This window comes from Trachypithecus francoisi, unplaced genomic scaffold (assembly GCF_009764315.1).
Source record: "Trachypithecus francoisi isolate TF-2019V2 unplaced genomic scaffold, Tfra_2.0 Lachesis_group17, whole genome shotgun sequence".
In the NCBI taxonomy this organism is placed as follows: Eukaryota; Metazoa; Chordata; class Mammalia; order Primates; family Cercopithecidae; genus Trachypithecus; species Trachypithecus francoisi.
The window spans coordinates 5,991,806-6,011,104 of NW_022681462.1; the positions used below are offsets into that span (position 1 = coordinate 5,991,806).

The 19,299-nt window shown below is 37.1% G+C and overlaps 1 long non-coding RNA gene across 1 annotated transcript in view; it reads right to left on the minus strand.

Moving 5' to 3' along the window:
• Positions 1–227: 227 nt before the first annotated feature.
• The window catches only part of LOC117099667, a 38,337-nt gene continuing 19,265 nt past the window's right edge, over positions 228–19,299 (minus strand). Inside the window, exons 2-3 of the long non-coding RNA XR_004443938.1 lie at positions 3,960–4,062; positions 228–399 (exon numbers count right to left, since the gene is read on the minus strand). This is a non-coding gene — a long non-coding RNA (uncharacterized LOC117099667). The remainder of the gene's footprint in view (positions 400–3,959; positions 4,063–19,299) is intronic.

A 19,299-nucleotide genomic window follows, 5' to 3' on the forward strand; every position in this document is an offset into this window, starting at 1 on the left:
CCCTTTTTGGAGGTGTGTTCTGGTTCTACATTTTGCCATAAAATGTGAGATCAAACCATAAAATGTGAGTGTATTTTTAATTGGCCTTTTAATCATTTGTATATTTTGCCTCTTCATTAGTTAATTAATGTTTTTGCCTTTACCAGTCATTTTCTTTGTCATTTTTAATGCACCAGAAAAATTGTAGTGTTTTTATAAAATACAAGACTAAATAAGACTTGATTATATTAGAATTTTCTTCTGTATTTATTTGACGTTTTTGAAAGGCTTGGTTAATTTCCAGATGGATAGCTCCCTCTTCTGTCTGGTTTGCAGAATTCACATCTTTTGAAAGCAGAGATGGAAGATGAAGTGTATATCACAACATTCTTTATCTTGGCTGCAGGCTGAATGTAGTTACTATATGAAGAACAACAAATTCATGTATTGGAATATGGAAAGTGCTTCCTTTGTAATAATTTGGTTTAAAATAAAATTGTCTATCTTGCCGTAAATGCTGGCTAAAAGAAAATGAAAACATTTCCTTAAGTTAATATTGAACTTTATCTGCAGACATCCCTGAAAAAATGCAGACCTGATCAATCACTTGACTGAACTCTACTTGAAACACTTGGACTTTGGTCAAATAAGCATTTGCCACTTGATTTGTACAGCATTCCAACAAAAGTGCAACTCAAGTCTTCTCTTGAGCCTGATCTGCAAGGTTGTTTCTGGTAAGTGTTCTTCATGGGATTGCAAACGTGCACCTACTTATAAATTAGATCAGTGGCATTCAAATACTCTTCTCCAGGAACTCAGAATTTAAAAAAATTTAAAACATTTCTTTAAAAAATATTTTTCCTTTGTTTCCTTGGATCCAATTCAATCACTACACCCAGAATTAGGGTTATGCTCTGAAAGTGAACACAATAAAATCATAACCTAAGCTCATAACCATAGAACCAAAAGAGCTAGTAAAATTATTTATGATAATAAGGATACTTATGTACAGTCTGTGTTTCTAGAGATACAATGACATGATGCATTTTTACTGTGAAGAGGAAAACATTAATTCAGACTCACCCTTCTTGTTTCTCTCAGTGGCAGGGTGAAAGGGGGCGGTGTCACATAACCCTAATTATTTGAATATATATTAAATTAGCACTGTTTGCAACTCTCTGCTTTTGTTGAGGTAGGCATAACTCAGGGCCTTCTGAAAGAGAAACGTTTTACCTCACACACTCCTGTTGGTACCATGTCATTGTATTCGTTCTTTTTAGATTCATTAGAGGAGTACAAATGATATTTTTTATATCAAGGAATAATTTGAATATAGTGAAATGAGAATCAGAAAATTAGTCATTATCAAAATTTGTAGACTTAAGCATATATTTGAAAATTTTAAATTACTTTCTTATCTTCAAGTAGGTAAAATAACCAAGTCATAAAGTATTAGATAACAATTCACGTGGAATGAGGGATGCTGGACATCACAGGCTGTGGAATACTCAGTTCAGTCTCTCCTTTCACAGATGAAAAATTAAGCCCAGAAGGGCAGTTGTCTTGTTCAGGGTCCTGCAGCTAGCAGGTGGCAGAGCTGTTTTCTCTGGCTCTTATTCAAAAGTGCCGTTTTGCTCAGGCCATGCTCTGTGCAGTGGTCAAGGAGTTCTTCCCTAAGGGTACTTGGCTGTGGCTCCATGAATACGGATTCTGTACTTTCTTCCCTCCTCCAAATGAATAAACTCTGGCCCCATTTCCCAGATTTGCATTCCAGTGACTTACTTCGTGAGTGACTTTGGACTAGTTAACCAACCTCTCTGTGCTTGTTTTCGCTTCTACAAAATGAGGGTAATAATAGTGCATCTCTCAGAAAGTTAAGATCAGTGTTGTGTGTGGCACAGTGCCTGGTACATAGAAAGCTTTCAAGAAGTGTTACCTATTATTTTTATTATTGTAATTTTCTGCCTATTTTTCTCAAGTATTTTGTCCAGTGTGTCTTAATTTATTCTGCAGCATGTAGTAATCACATTCTGAAACGACTGAAGGTTGTACACCCATGTGTATAGCAGCCTTATTGACAGTAGCCAAAAGGTAGAAGCAAGCCAAGTGTCAAACGGCAGATGAATGGGTAAGCAGAATGTGGTGCATATACATAAAATGGAATATTACTCAGCCTCAAAAAGGAAGGAAATTCTGACACATGCTACAACATTGATGAACTTTGAAAACATTATGCTAAATGAAATAAGTCGCACAAAAAGACAGATACTATAATGATTCCATTTATATGTAAGGTACCTAGACTACTCAAATTCATAAAGACAGAAAGTAGAATGGTGTTTGCCATGGGCCTGGAAGAGACGGGAATAGGGGAGGTGTTGTTTATGAGTATAGAGTTTTTGTTTTGTAAGATCAAAACAGTTCTGGAGATTAGCTGCACAATAATGTGAATGTACTTAACACTACTGAACTGTACTTTTAAAAATTATTAAGATGATAAATTTTATGTTATGTGTATTTTACTACAGTTAAAAACAACAACAACAAAATGACTGAAAGGTTTAGTGCACTTAGAACATACTAGTTACATTCGTTAGCCCTGGATATTTTGACTTCTTGGTCCCAGAGCTCTGGGCCAGTGCTGTGGGTTAGAACCAGAAAGGATTTGGTTGGAGACTAAGTATGGTATGTGGTCATAGTACTCAAACATTGTATCTGTTTTAGTTCTGTTTCCTTCCTCTAAGATTGCTGATTTCCTGCCAGAGATGGACTTAATTTCCAGAGCCTTATAGTTTATGAACTTGGATGAAAATACAGAAGCACACTTTCCCCATAGACACATGAAGAAACCCCTCAGAGACTCTTCAAAAAATGCAAACACATAAAAAGCAAATTTGATTCAGCAAGTTTGCCATTAACAAAACCTCCTTTGGGGGCAGGGATGGTGTAGTGATAGTATAGGCTGTTAGAAAGAAGCTTAGAAACTGCCCTGTTGAGCAAAGCAAGCTAAAGGCAGACAGAGAAAACGAGAGAAGAAAACTGCATTTTAGTTTAGAATATTTTTTGAAATTTCTGTTTAATTATCATCATTATCTACAGAGATGATTAAAAGCATCAAACATTTCCAGGATAAAACCCAAGCACAAATGGAAAGAGATTTATGCTAAATTGGCATTTGATAATTTCTTACAATAATCTGATGTAAGAGGTGTCTTCCTTTTATTTCAGCTCAAGAATTCCTTTCATCTTTTACTCAATAGTCAATATCCTTTTTATTTCAATTCATTAACATTTACTGAATATCTAATATGTAGTACAGGCCCTGTGTCTCAGAGAAAAACACTAGGGTAGGGTTTTTAAAATAAGTTTTAAAAGAAGGTAAATATTTTAAAGCTTAAATTTTTTTTTAAGTTCAATGTTCAAAATACTAAACTATACTGAAAATCATAATAAATGGTCATTCTTCCAAATAAATCATTCTTCCCTTTATGATTATGGGATTTCTATAAACTAAATATTTGCAGAAGAAATTTCTTCAACTATATTGTAGGTAGAATGTCATCTTTTCAGATATGCTGGTTGGGAATGATCACTACACTAGTGGAAATGTTTGCTCAAGCCAGCATCGAAAAGAGACAAGAGATTTCCCTTTATCAGCTTCTCAAAAATGACAACTAAAATTCTTAGTATTGGGACAGGACACAAGTCTAAGTCTGTCATTTTTTTAAATGCCACATTTTTGAAATAACAATCAGGTGTTTCACTTTAAGTGTATTAAATTTAAAAGTATATTAATATTTAATATAAATATTGAAATATAATTATTAGTTTATTCAGAAGCAAAACCCCAATCCTAATTTCAGTATCATCTTAATAGAAAGCCTGGGTTTATGAATCCACAGGCTTTTGATTAAAATCCCAAGAGGTCAATAACAATCTTGTAATCACAAAATATGCATAAAGGAGAACATCAGACTTACCAAGAAATATAGCTGTAACAGTGCATGACAAAAGGCACATTTTGGAGACATGATTCAATTTCCTGTTTTTCAGCATCAGGTACTTTATCTGGCCATCTGAAGCCTTTAGAAATAGGTGAAAAAAAGGAGTGAGTTTTTAATATTAAGAGCTGTGAAAGGTGAAAAACAGGCCCTGACAAACACATCTAAACAGATCCATGTATTTCATAATAGAAGCAGTTCTCTTTTCATTCTCAACATTTCTAGTTGAATAATTATCCACTACCCCAAGGATTCTTAATAAAAAACATTTTACCCTTTTGAGAGGAAGGCAGCAATGAGTTCATTTTGAAAGGTTCACATTTAGCTTTCAGCCAGAAGTGAACCTTTGGTGTCTTTTGAATCCTTTTTAAGTCTTGAAACCTTAGAGAGAAACCAGAGAAAGAGATCAGATCGCGGCCTACCTCTTTCAGCCCTTGAGAATTCCCTTTCCAAGTAGTTTCTTAAATAGTGAGGCTGCATCAGAACCCCCAGTTCTTCTCCTTAGAAGTTATTAAATCAGCAGAAAGACCGACAATAATGGCAAATGAAATCTAAGTTTTGTATAGGAAACAGGCAGGCAGTCTACACTTTGTTATTCACTTGATAGACAGAGCCATTTTGACAGCTCTAACCTTGGAAACCACAGGTCCTGCTGAGCTCAGCAGGAGTCAAACGCTGAGTACCATCTGTCAAAGCTTTATTTTTCCCCCTCCTCATCCACGCCTTTACTATAAGATGCTAACAAGAGCCCTGAATGAAAGTAGCTAACTACAGTTAAACTTGTGTGCATTGTAACACTAATGTTGGGGTAAGAAACTCACTCCCGGAATCTACCAAATTTGAGTGAACAGAATTGAGTATTCTATGCCTTTTCTTAATGGTTATCAATGTTGGAAAAGTGTGGGTTGAGAAACTCCATAACCACACTCCAAACAACTAATGCTCCAAAATAAGGAAATTGCACATCATCTTGTATGTTTTTGCCAATTCTGTAGCTAAAATAAATGGTTTGGAAAGTTCTCAACTCTAAGGCCTTTTTTTTTTTTTTTTTCTTAATGTAGTTTAATTAAACATGTGCAAGAACAACAAATTAATTTCTTTTTAAGAAATGAGATTTTGATGCGTTGAGCTTGTGTTTTATAAAATAAATCTCATTCAGAACAAACACTCCCTCTCTCTGGCATAATCAATTCTAAAACATTAACAGGCCTGATAATAATAAAATCAATTAAATCAAGTGTGGGATAGTTCATGCTTCACTTGTGTAGAGACAGTATATCAATTGAAACAAAAAGGAGCTCGCAAAGGCATTGCTTTCCACTAAGTACTACCAAAATGCTACATATTTTTTAAAGTACAAATTTATTTTGCTTGCATTTAAAATTTTTATATATTTAATGAAAAAATTAGATATCAATTTAAAAATCCTTAATTTAGAATACCATTTTTAGCACACAGTTCCTTAAAAAAATGTAGAGAACATTTCCATAAATGCAAATTTTAAAAAAGTAGCTTAGAAGTAAAACGCTGAAAAAAGCTGAGATCTTTTTAGCAGAATTATTCCTAATTTTAATTTTTAGTTATTCTACTTGAAATAGTAATGTTTCGTTTTTTTCTAATCTTTTTCCCAATTCTCCCAAATGCTGAAAATAGATATAAAATATTACTTCATGAGAATAATACTATATATATGTACTAGATATACTATACTATAGCAAGTAATTATTTATTGTTTAGTAGTTAATAACATTGTCAAGAAGATACTGTGAAGAAGTATTATTAATCAATTATTGTATTCATACAAGTGTGTACTTTTTTTTTACATTTTATTGAATGTTCCATGTGTGCAGATTCTGTAGGGATTTGAGAGACCTAGTGTATAAACACCTGAAATGCTTTATGTGAAATAGTTTTTATAAATCGCATATCCAGAAGGTGATTTTGCTTTTTAAAATGACCAGGTGGTGATTTATTTGCAATGTGAAAACTAGCTAACTCATAAGTAATAGTTTCTAATATCACAAGGTTGAATTTTGTCCATCAGTTTTGCAAGACAACTTCAGTTATATATATGCATGAATGCATCTGAAAGAAGTCTCAATAGGTACTATTTGAGGCTTTGCCCCTTCTCCTAGTTTTCCTCATCTGCCCTTCAGCCCAGGAGCGGCTGAGAAAGGAGGCTGCCTTTGCTGGCAGACAGGGTCCCTGATTGGTAAACACTTCTTCCACCACTGTGCTTATGCCTGAAATCCTTTCTTAAGGGGGCAGGACACAACTTTCACTGCATTGAGAGAAGATTCAAAGGCAAATGCCCCAGGGAGAGGGAACACGTGGATCTAAATTAATCTTGCTGACAGTTATTCTGAAAGCAAAGAGAAGCAAAGGAGAGCAGGAGGGGAGGCACCTCCAGATGGAGAAGGGGCAAAGACGGGGAGGCAAACTTGGTCTTCCTTAAGGTTTTACCTAAGAAGGGCTGCTTGGAGTGTCCATGTGTAGGTTTGCTTTGCATAATGCCTGTTAGACTTTCTTGATTGTCATTGTCGTGCTTTTGATTTTCAGAATCTCAGAATCTCAGAGTTGGGGGAATGTTAAGGGTCAGTTAGTTCAACCCCTCTTTACAGAGATGAAGAAACAGACCTAGATAAGGCTACTCCATGGTTTATCCAAACCCTGATTTTTTTTTAAAGCCCCGTCTTTTTGTCTGTAAAATAGGGGTGATCATATTACAGACATCAGAGGATTTAATGAGCAATGTTGAAGCCTTTAGTACCAGTCCTGAGCCCAGAGCAAGTGCTCAATAATTGTTCATTTTTGTTATCATCCATGGAGTTCAGAGCCAGATTTAGTGACAGTTTATAGTAAGTGTATTAGGTCTCATGGTTAATAATTTGTTTTCATTTCCTGTTCAAAAATTTTTTCTTGTAGGGAGCTAATAGAAACAATTAGCAACTACTGAAAATTTATAAAACAATTACCTATATTCTACTTATCTTGATAAAGTATGATGCATTTTGCAAATATTTTTCTTTTTTTCTAGCTATGTACATTTGTTTACATAGCTGGAATCATAATGTACTACAATTTTATATCCTGCTTTTCCTGTTGACATCATACCAGAATTTTTCATGTGGCTACCAATTCTTGGTGAATATCATTTTAAATGAGTAAATGTCCCATAATTTAATTAGCCATATCTTGATGACAGAGTTTGTTGGTTGCTTTCAGTTTTTCTGTTATAAATAATATTCTGGTGACCATTTTAGTACATATAACATTTTCTTCTTTGGATGTGTTTTTTAGGTTACATTTTCAGAAATTAGATTACAAATTAGATTAGAACTTGTATATTTTTGTAGTATTTGCTACTTACTGCTAAATCATGGCCCCACTTTTCTATTTTTGTTTTATTAATCTTATTTTATAAATGTCCTTTTAAAAATTATTATTATTTTGTAGTTACAGGATCTGGCTATATAGACCAGACTGGTCTCAAACTCTGGGCCTCAGGCAATTCTCCCACCTCAGCCTCCCAAAGTGTTGGGATTATAGGTGTGAGTTACAGTGTCTGGCCTAATGTCTTTGGGCTTCTAATCTGTTTTTTTAAAGATGTAATTGTTTTCAAAGTCATAGGGATGAGTAATGGCAGAACCAAGACTTGAAGCCCTCTTTTTACTACACCATAATAATAATGTGAACGGGAAAAACTTCCCAACGTTAAGATGTGGAGGAATCATCCATTCCTTAGGTACTAGCTGAGGTAGCAGAAAGTGCAGAAGTCTAGGAGTTGGGAATTCTGAGTTTGAGTCCTACTACCACTAATAATGAATTGTAACATAGATTCACAGATTCTTGACCATATTTCCTAGAGAGTCTGAGATTTAGAGAATACACTGGAGTGCTCTTGAAGCTGTGTAAATCTCTGCATTGGAGAAAGGCAGTGTCTCACACTCTGAATCCTGAGAACTGAGTTGCTCTAAGAAGCTGTAGCATAGAGCTTCTTAGACATGATATTGTTACATTCTGGATCTCATTAAATTCTGTTTCAATAGGTTTGCGGTGGGCCTGAAATTTTGCATTATTAAAAAGCTCCCAAGTAATCCTGATGATGATGCTGGCCCAGGGACCACTCTTTTAGAAGTAGCCACCCTGAATGGTTGTTGAGTTTCATGGATGACTGTCCCCATGGTACAGAGCACCCTTAATCACAGAGCAATTTTAATCACTGGATAAAGGATGGGGATTAACAGTAGTCAGCCAGATGCTCCCGAAGTGGTGTCTAATATGCAGGAGTATGTGAATATTGTGACCTGTATGTGGAGGAAGTATTATGTGATCTGTTTCCTCTTTGATGCTAGAGATCCTCAGAACCTAGGAATGTCCCTTTTCCTGAGATGTGGGAGGAAGTGGAAAGCAGCCACCTGGAATAATAGAGTAATATGGAAAAGCCCTGGCCTTTTATTATCATTTCCCTTATCTGAACACAAACTCATTCTTATTTTATATTATCAGAGATTCCAACCAAGGTCCCTTAAAAGCTGACCAAGAAAATTTGCCAGAAGCACTTTAGAAGCCATAATGCTTTGTGGCAAATGTTTCCAAACATCTGCTGCGTGAAAAGGAGCAAAAATCCTGCAATGACTAAGGGCAAGAGGGCAACTTGGAAGTGGAATGTCTTGGCACAGCTCTGTGGAGGCCCTTTCTCTGAGCACAGGCGTCCCCAGGAGGCCCCAGCACCTGTTCTTACATATTCCTGCTGGCTTCTGTTGTCTGCAATTGCTGTCAAAAGCGTCCCAGGAGAGGGTGGGGACAAGTCTTGTCAGGGAACAAGAAAAGCTGGGAGTGTGGCGGTTGGTCTCACAAATGTGAGGATGTACACCATCCCAGTAGGGACTCTCATTTCCCGTTTCACATCACCATGTACCTGATGTCAAAAGTAAATCTTTTGAGTTTAGGAACTGTGGTAGAGAACAGTCTTTTGAAACTCAGGTGATATCGATAGCCTAGTTTCATTATTCTAAAACTGAAATGCCACGAGTGGGATTTGGAACACAATCATTAGGTCTTCTGGAGTTATTGTCTAGAGAGGTGGATGGTGCATTTTAAGAAAGAATCCTAGGTTAGGAGTAGAAGAAAAGTAGTTTGTGTGTTAGGCCTCAGCTTTGAAAGCCTAGCTTTCAAGGAAATAGTCAAAGGGAGAATATGATAAATGTCCTTTTATTTTTGCTCTGAAGATATCCTTGATAGAATTGCTGCATACAGTTACTTCAGCTTGATAGGACAAGTGATTCTGCCCTTAACTGTCACCATAAGCTTGCATTTTAGGATGCTTGAACAGTTTTTAATATAACAAAGACATGGTTTTTAACATTTTTTTTTGTATTGTCTTATTATAAGCAGAAGAGAAGAGAATTCTTTTGTCTCTTGTTTATTGGTCATCAAAGTCTCAGTTTAAAATTTAAAAGTCTGAAAATAGATTCTGAAATACAGAGAACTACTTTTCAGGGAATGTTTAGCCTGCAGATCTTATGTGACTAAAACTTAATGCAATAAAGTTAATAAAACTTAATGCAATATAAGGTGCATTATTAATATGCCAGAAAGATAGTGTTTACAATTAAAAATCTCTGTCTTTCTTTAGCATGAACATTCCTTCTTCCTAGTAGCTTTAGCACAAAATGAAATTACAGTCTGGGTTTTGGAATAAACTTATTTCTCAAAGACATAATCACTATTCTGGTCCTGAGTTTTCTTCACTCAAAATATTAATATTATTGACCAAATTGAGTTTTGATTGTGATAAAAAATGTCTGAGCCACTTTTTGAAGCTCTTAAAAATTTAAATTGCAGGCCGGGCGTGGTGGCTCAAGCCTGTAATCCCAGCACTTTGGGAGGCCGAGACCATCCTGGCTAACCCGGTGAAACCCCGTCTCTACTAAAAACTACAAAAAACTAGCTGGGCGAGGTGGCGGGCGCCTGTAGTCCCAGCTACTTGGGAGGCTGAGGCAGGAGAATGGAGTAAACCCGGGAGGCGGAGCTTGCAAGTGAGCTGAGATCCGGCCACTGCACTCCAGCTTGGGCGACAGAGCGAGACTCTGTCTCAAAAAAAAAAAAAAAAAAATTTAAATTGCAGAAAAACAATAATCCAAGCTGTATGTCTTTGAAATGGTCTTCCTCTTTTGACCAAGTATAATAATTAGGTTTTGTCTTAAATGATATTTATTATTTTAATCCATTTAAGGTTCTATGTATAGTATAACATAGAATAATCTCTTTGATAGATTTTTTTTTTAGAAAACGATAAAATGATGTTTTTAATGTTAACTTTAGGTCATTTGGCTACCAAATAAATCATTATTTTCCTTTGTAGTTTTTAATTCTCTTGTATTCCTTGTTACAATTATGGTCTTTTAATGTAAATTGCAACTATATGATTTTACAATGGCTACCAATTGTTAAACTAGTGGAACAAGAGTTTAAAAAGTGTTTTTGAAAACACTATGATTCACAAGTAAAGAAATCTGATTTTCAAAATGTCTACTTTTAGCTGTTGTAGAATCTTGGATAAGATCTATAGTGCAAAATTCAGAAAGGTATCTGGTCACCTTCTCTCACCAAGACACCTGAAAATGCTTAGGATTAAAGCTGTCAACCTAAAGGCAGATGTATTTTCATTCACTTACACATAGAGGAATGCCTTCTGCCAGAGGAAATTCTGCTGAGTGTTTTGTAAGCCCTGTTAATGAAGGACATTGCCTGCTTTGGCTATTTAGTGGGTGACATCTCTGCAAGCTTGGTTCTTACTCTGATATTCTTACTTAGTAGTGAATGGAGGAACTCTCCAAGCTTAGGATGGTTAGAGGCATTGTCAGAGGAAAGGTAAAATTGCTGTTCTCATAAAGGGGGCATAAATTGCAAGCCTTTCTTTCAGCCCTTCAATGTCCTACTCACCCTTTTCAATCTCAGTAGTGGGACACTGACTCCAAAGAGGAACATTATCACTTCAGGGAAGGAACTGGGGCTGTGGGATTGGGAACTATCCTCTGATATCCAGTTTGTCCATATGCAGCAGCATCAGAGAGACTGCTAAATAGAAGCCCACCTCTAAGGGAGAGGTGCCTTTGGTGTTGAATGTTAGTAAAGAAATACCTCTATATGGATATCCAGACAACTTTCAAATGAGCTTTTAAATTCTATTTTGGAGGGGCTCTGAAAAGAATAAATCTCTCTCTGGAGAAAAAAATTGCCCAAAGATAAACTCCAGTGCAAACTGGTCAAACCAAATTTAGTTTTTTTAGGTAAAAGTAAAAATAACTGGCTGGGCACGGTGGCTAACGCCTGTAATCCCAGCACTTTGGGAGGCTGAGGTGGGGGAATCACGAGGTCAGGAGATCGAGATCGTTCTGGCTAACACGGTGAAACCCCGTTTCTACTAAAAATACAAAAAATTAGCTGGGTGTGGTGGTGGGCGCCTGTAGTCCCAGCTACTCGGGAGGCTGAGGCAGAGTGGCGTGAACCCGGGAGGCAGAGCTTGCATGAGCCAAGATCGCACCACTGCACTCCAGCCTGGGCAACAGAGCAAGAATCCATCTCAAAAAAAAAAAAAAAAAAAAGAAAAAGGTAAAAATAACTATAACATTGCATTTCATAAACTTGTAGTTTTTAACATTCTGAAAGCATACATATTCATTTGTAAGCTCATGTAGTATTTGACTTACAGAAATCTTGAAACATGTTCTGTCAGAGTAAAATGCTGTTTCATTGTATTTATTCAGCTTATAGAATGGACTTCTCTTACACTATATCCTTCCTGCAAGTTGTTTATTTGTATATGCTTTATGGGGTTAAGCACTTGTGGTACATTTTTCACATCAGACAACCTACGGAAGCTAGTATAAGTATGGCACGATTTAGTTTATAGGTCATGAGATAAATTTACACGGAGAGGCAAGTTTCCAGCTTCAAGCAAATGACTTATCTGTAATTTGATGCAAGTAAAATGACTGACCTTTCAAATGTTTGTTGGGCTTCAAGTGTCCAGAACAATCAATATGTACATTATTGTTTATATTTTATGCTCCTGATCCCATTAATGTATGCCTATGGAATGCTGGGACGCCATTAGTTTCTGATACTTCTGAAGTATTGGGTGGCATTTATCAAACAGAAAGGCAGCACATATTGACTCGTGACAGTTTTTGCATTTCTTGAGCTCAGTGTTTCATGAGCTGCTTATTCAGTTTTGGTGAGCAAGGCTTTTATTGCTCCAAAGCCTCCTCAATTAAATAATAATGAACCAATTTGTTTAAAACGAATCTTTAACTTGCAGACTGATTAATTTCTCCATTGTGAGCATGAGAAGTTGTGTTCTTAGGCAGGAGAGATCAGAGAAGTGTGGTGGAGTGGAATAATTGCTGGATGTGGAAATTGGAAGAATGATTGGCGCTGTCTCTAACTGTGTGACCTTGGACAGGTCTCTAAGTATTCCTGAAACTCTGGTTCCCCAGTTGTAAAAGGTGGTCAGGTGGACCAGATAATCACCAAGATCCCTTTCAGCTTGGACATTCAATGGATAACGGAATATCAATAGAGAAACACATGAGCAATATGCAGCTCTACCAATAAGTGCAAGACTGAGAAGTGGGGAAATCTTTTGACCACTTTACCCCCCACTTCAGAGAAAGATTTAAGGGAAATTTGTATTCTTTCCTATTTGTGTAGAGTATGTTGGACTTATTCTGGGTCTCTGGGGGAAAGATATTTGGGAAGTGTGCACACACACACACAAACACATACACACACACACACACACTACACATAGGCCGCTCTCTTTCTCTATTTTACTCCTTTCCATTCCACACACCTAATCCTCATCCCGCGCACCTACTCCTCATCCCATGCAAAGGTGCTTAAACTAAAAAGTGCCACTTGTTGTTGGGGTGGAACAGGAACTCAGTTCTTCACTGAAGAGACAGGAAACAGTTACTCACTTCTGTATTAATTAACTCTCCTTTTCTAGGGTTTTATTATTGGAGAGTCTAATGACTTAAAATTAACCATCCACAGTCCAATTAAAAATCATGAATTGATGAATTGCTTTCTAAATTCTCTGTTATTGACAAGTTGCTGCATCATTGAAGCTATAAGACATGTCATCCATTATTAACTTTGATGGTATTAAAACAGATAAATTAGATCTTTTAAGCAGAAATGAGTTCTCACAAAGACTGCTCTTCTAAAGTGCACACGGTCTCAATTTTCTCTGAATTTCAGCCCACTTATTTGAGTTTATTCTTGTTTCACTTAGATTGTATTGATTGTTTAGTAAACATTAACTGATGATAGAGGCGTCTTAATATGAGCAGATAATAGATAATCAATGTGTAATGCAACTTAAGTGATAAAATACTTTTGCCAGGAAGATACAATCTGCCATAAGGGCTGGAAATGCCTGCATTAAAAAAAATTAAAACGTACAATGAACATTTTAGAAAGGAAACCTGTCTCTTCAATGTATGAAAAGTTAAATTTACTCTCAAGACAATGACAATAGATAGCAAATATATGAAAAATGCTATTTCTAAGGCATATTTAAGATATAAACATATTTATTTAGAAATAAGTAAGTGTTCTTTGAACACATAGTTTGCATTAGGATGGGGTAAAAGGCAATAATAAAAACATGATTAAAATACATTCAAAATTTGAACTTAATAATTGACTTACTACAGAGGCAAAACATTCTTACCTTGGCTTTTGCAAAATTCCTTATTCTTACTACTATTTACTTCTTCAACTGAAAACAACCTTTTGTTTCATAATCAGAATCTTATTTTTCTAACATTGTAAGTATGAATTTACTGTTAACAGCTTCAGTATCTGCTGTGTAACACATGGTATGCTGGGAGTAAAAAGGACTTACACACGTTTTTAATACTTCCAATTGGACCCGCCCTTTATCCCACAATCCCTTTTGTGTGTCTCGTTCTTGATCACAGTTATGCTGTTCTTTGAACCCTGGGAATTACCAGGATAGTGTTTTATCTATTTGTCTCTTTAGCAAAATTGTTGCCATCTTTGACCTTTCAAAAATGTTTGTGACAAGGTGTTTGCTGTTAATTGCACGCAGGAAGGAGTGAAAAGCCTCCCAGTTGAATCTCATGTTTACCAGAAGATGAGATTTCTTTTTTTGGTAAAATCTGAGTCTTAAGAGGAGACAGGTTTGGGTTGTTGTTTTTACTTTAACATAGCAATGTAGCTTGAAATGTTTACTATTTTCTATTAGCAGATTCATTAACAGGATAAAGAAAGGATATGGCTTTATATAAAGTATATTGTAGCTCCACTTGCCTAGATCCATTTTTCACTGCTAGTGGAAATTCAGTTCAATGGAGATATAAAATTGCAGGACTGGAAAGGGCCTTAAAGATCATATAATCATATCAACAGGTGCAGAAGAAACTCTTAATTAATGCCAGACTCTGTTCTATGCACATATAGAAAGCACTTATTAATTCATTTAACCCTTAGAGCAACCTTATGAGGCATGTACAGTTTATTATTATTTCAATTTCCCTTTCTTTCATAGATGAGGAAATTGAGGCACAAGGAGGTGATGCAGTTCCCTATAGCTAATAAGTGTCAGAGTAAGGAAATGAACGCAGGTGGTCTGTCCCCAGTAGACAATCTCCTTTTTCCTTCATACCCTGCTTCCCGGTTACTGTGCCAATTTGATTTTCTTTGTAGCATTTTTTTGCTAGTTGAAATGATCCAGCTCATTTTTTCCCCTCACTCCCTCTGCCACATTAGACTCTAAGGTCCAGGAGAGCAGGGACTCTTGCTCACTGCCATTTCCACTCAGGTCTGGAGTAATGGTGCATGCAGTGGTTTCTTAATAAAAAATCAGTGAATGAATGAATGATTTTGAGAAAATGCAGTAGGGACAGTGAGAATGGAAGAGGCTGTTGGGTTGGAGGATGGCTCCCTAGTGAATGTGATGGGAGAATCCTCTTACCTGATGAGAGTGGGAGTAAGGGAATGGGGGCATCAAGAGTGGGCTTAGTTTTCAAGAAGGTTGGCAGTAAGGAAAGCAGGGGCAGGAGAAATAGCAATTAAGGTTTTTTTGCTTTCATCAGAAAACCTAACAGTAACCTTCCTCTTTTGCAATGGAAGAATGCCCCATTGCCCCTCTTTAATGATTATTATTATGTGAAGACCCATCTCTGGCTCATTTTCTCATCGATTTGATCTGCTTACACACTGAAGTAATGGTTTGACCACAGAATTATCATCTGCCGTTATGCATTTCACCCGGGGTGCACTCCTGGGTAGTAATTTCCCAGGATCATCCTTGGGGGAGCAGGCCTTTCCTCATCAGTATCTGTGGAGTCAGAAACCCTATAAAGTACCAGCAAATTGGCTTTGAATCCCGGGAAACATGTCCTCTGTCCTTTTCTACACACTCTTTGAAGTTGCCTATAGCTTTATAATTTCTTTTCCTGGACATTACATCAGAATAGAAAACATAGAAAGAAAGAGTGATGTGTTGACATGGGTGGTGCTGAACCACCCCATTGTGGTCTGTGTCCTGCGAGGCCAACCAGAAACATTTCCATGGCATAGTTCTGGTTCTTGATGTGTGCAGTAAGCAGCCCCTTGTATCCCTATAGCATTTCCTACCATCCAAAGGAAGGTAATACCAGAAATTTCACATTTAAAAGTTAAACCCCTTTAAGATGGTTTTGGTTAGCTTTCCCTATGGTTTCTCTAATTAGGTGCTTGTATGAAATCACAGTGGAGGGAACATCTTGTTTTTACAGAGACTCTATTTTGAAGCCAGATACTGCTACCATTTCAGGGAAGAAAATATTGCCCTCTTATAAAATATAGTAAAACATGTTGTCTCTGTCTCAGCATCGGTTACAAATCAAGACTCTCTTCTAAATTCTTTTTTTAATCTGTGTTCTCTTGTTCATAATTTAGAAATGTTAATAATTCAAGTAGGACTCTACTGGAATTAGTAATACTAGCATTATCAATCAGACAATAAATATTAAGATTTAAAGTGCAGATTTTGTACCGTGACATTACTTGGCCCAGTGTTTCTCAAAGGAGGTGCTTCAAGCATTTGGGGGACAGGCAAATCTTCCCTATGAGGAGCTTTCCCAGATGTTGCAGGATGTTGAGCTTCCTTGGTTCTGGGTCACAACTTCCAGTAGTACCTGCCAGTTACTGGATGACTCAAAACATCCTCATGTGTTTGCAATAGGCCTATAAGGGAAGGTTGTATTTCCCTTGGCCATGACCTGGCTCAGGAATCATAAACACAAATGCTTATGATGCCAGAGGCCAGCCAGATAACATAAATTTGTTAACCTGCCTCAATGTAAGGGAATTTGGAATGGTATGCCCTGTGCTTGCTGGAAAAGTGTGCACGATTTGTTTGGAGGCATTCAAGATCAAAGTTGTAATAAACACTATACTGGTCAGCAAAATTCGCCTTTCTGCCAAATTTGGCTCCCCAACCATCAGGCTTTCACCCCAATCTAGCTCCTGTCTATCAGTCCAGCCCACCTATCCACTCTCCACTTTGTACGCAATGATTTAGCTACACTGACTCAGCACATCGGAGGCTTGGCTTAAATACTAGTTGAATAAATGAATAAATGAAAATTATTCTAGGCCTTTAACCAATTTATGAGAAGTTTATAAGAGGAGCATTGATTATTAAAATTTCCCCCTAGGCCACAACTCCTGTGGGTTTTTAGGTGGCATCCCTCGGTTTCCTCTAAGTCCTCTCCTGGCATATGAATTGAGGCTTATTTATAGTTCCTGCGTCTGTTCCATTTGTCCAATAGTGCACTGGTTTTGATGCACAATAGGTATAATTTAAACCTTAGATTATAAAAACTTACCTCACGAATTCTCCTTACTGTGCTTTGCCCAGTAGTGTGCTGCTTTCTCAGAAATGCCAGGGAGCAGTGACCTGAGATTTCTTTATACTAGTAATGTGCTCTATTTCTTCTAGTTCATGGCAGGGGACAAGGAATTGCTCCCACCCCAGGCTGATCTGGCCTTATTGGTGCTAGAAAGTGATTTTAGTGGAACTAAGGACTCCTCCCATTTCAAAGAGTTTTCCGAGTATCCCCTAAATTCTTCCTCCCTTTCTTCCTTCTCTCTCTCAAGTAATTTTAACCTGTTCCCCTGGGTTGTAACTCTCCATGAAAAATGAATTTTGCTGATTTTTCACCCTCTTCTTGTGATCTTATTTGGTCATATAACTCCCAAACTGAGCAGGAAATGTGGCATTCAAAGGTAACAGAGTAAACTTCTCCTCTGTACCCAGGGGCTTAAGCAACTCGGTCTCCAGAATTTTATGTAGAAAATCTTTTTACTAATGGGTCAAAGATTCCCAGATGCTCACAACATTCAATTTTTTTCCCTTGATATTATTATTTCCTGAGACTATTCACACACCCTTTCACACCCTTTTTTCTTCTTTCCCTTGCGCAGTCTGCATGCATTGGTTTGGTTGGTTTTGAAGGAGAACACACACTTCACCAGCCATTTGGTTTCCCACAGCCAATATGCACATGTCCAGGGTGTTCCCCTGTGGTTTTCAAGGCCTGGTTTTCTTCTGATAAGGTCAGAAGCACACACAGCTTATCCACATCTGCTGTGTTCCTTGAGGTCAATCAAAATATTTTTCCTTCTGGGACTAATGGGAATCTCCCAGAGAGAAACAATTATTGCACGTGAAAAATCTATTGATTTGCATTGCATGGTTCACCTATTATTTAGGGTTCAGGGACACTTTTTTGAAACTGGGAGAGCAATTCAGGGGATTCAGAATGGGAAGATACTAGTGAATACATTCATGCCATACATTTCTGAGTATTTGCTTTTACTGCCATTAGAAGTGCAGAATGCTGAATTCAGTTGCCACAAATTGTCAAGAATGTAAGTCATCCAGCATTACTGACTTCATTGGTTGAATTATAAATACACGGTAATAGTGTTGGGCACAATCACAGATTAAAAAACGATCAGCAGAATTGTGAGTGTTCCCATTTGTGTGATTTCCCACTTTTCTTTTTTCTTTGCTTTAAATGTGAGGCCCATTTTCTATGGCTCCTGATGCTGATTTGGATGGAAACAAGGAGCAGATGACTCCATGTTGCAGAAGGCAAGAGCACTGAGTTTCCAGTAATAGGGGTTTACTTCTCATGTGGTCCATGTTGATTCAAAAGAAATGTGGGACCATGACAACATACTATGTGTTGTCATCTGGATCCAGGAATCAAGCAAATAATTAAAAGCCTTCAATAAACTGTCTACCCTTTGGCTCTTTGTTTCAATATATTTTTGTCACAAAATATTTTTTCCAAAGTTGCAAACCAATTAACTAGACTCATAGTCCCTTACCCTCCTTTAGGAATTAGATGACCTGCCTCTAAATCTCAGTTGCAACCCTGATTATCAGCTGTCTATCTCTTTTTTCTGGGTTTATACCTATGGAATATGAAAGACACTAAGCATCTCATGATCATCTTGTGAAAAATAAATAAAATAACTCACAAAATATCTAGCGTAATTGACACTACACATTAAACAACATTAGTCAAATTTGTATCTTTACATTCTGAAGAGTCTAAAAAGTAATGAAGTAACCTAAACGCTGAATAAGATGCTGAATTATAATTTTCTTACGAAAGTATTTGGATGCAAGTTTTTTTTTTAAATTTATTTTATATTTATATTTATATTTTTATTTTTTGGGATGGAGTCTTGCTTTCCTGCCCAGGCTGGAGTGCAGTGGCGCCATCTTGGCTCACTGCAAACTCTGCCTCCCGGGTTCACACCATTCTCCTGCCTCAGCCTTCCGAGTAGCTGGTACTACAGGCGCCCACTGCCACGCCCGGCTAATTTTTTTTTGTACTTTTTAGTAGAGACAAGGTTTCACCATGATAGCCAGAATGGTCTCGATCTCCTGACCTCATAATCCGCCCGCCTTGGCCTCCCAAAGTGCTGGGATTACAGGCGTGAGCCACTGTGCCTGGCCAGCTTTTTTAGAAATAAAGATATTTTCTGCAGGCTTAAGAGATGGCAACTTGAAAGTTGTTATTACATTTGGTATAGGACTAAGGCAATTCTCTAAAGATTTTGTACTGGGGTCTTTATTTCAGGCCCTTTTACTTTCACATCCACCGAAGCAGTCAATAGAAGATGCATTAACTGGTAGCCTTAGTCTTATCATCCGTGAAACTGGGTTAGTAATTGTGATGATATCATAGGATTTGGTGATGATTGGATGAGACAAAGT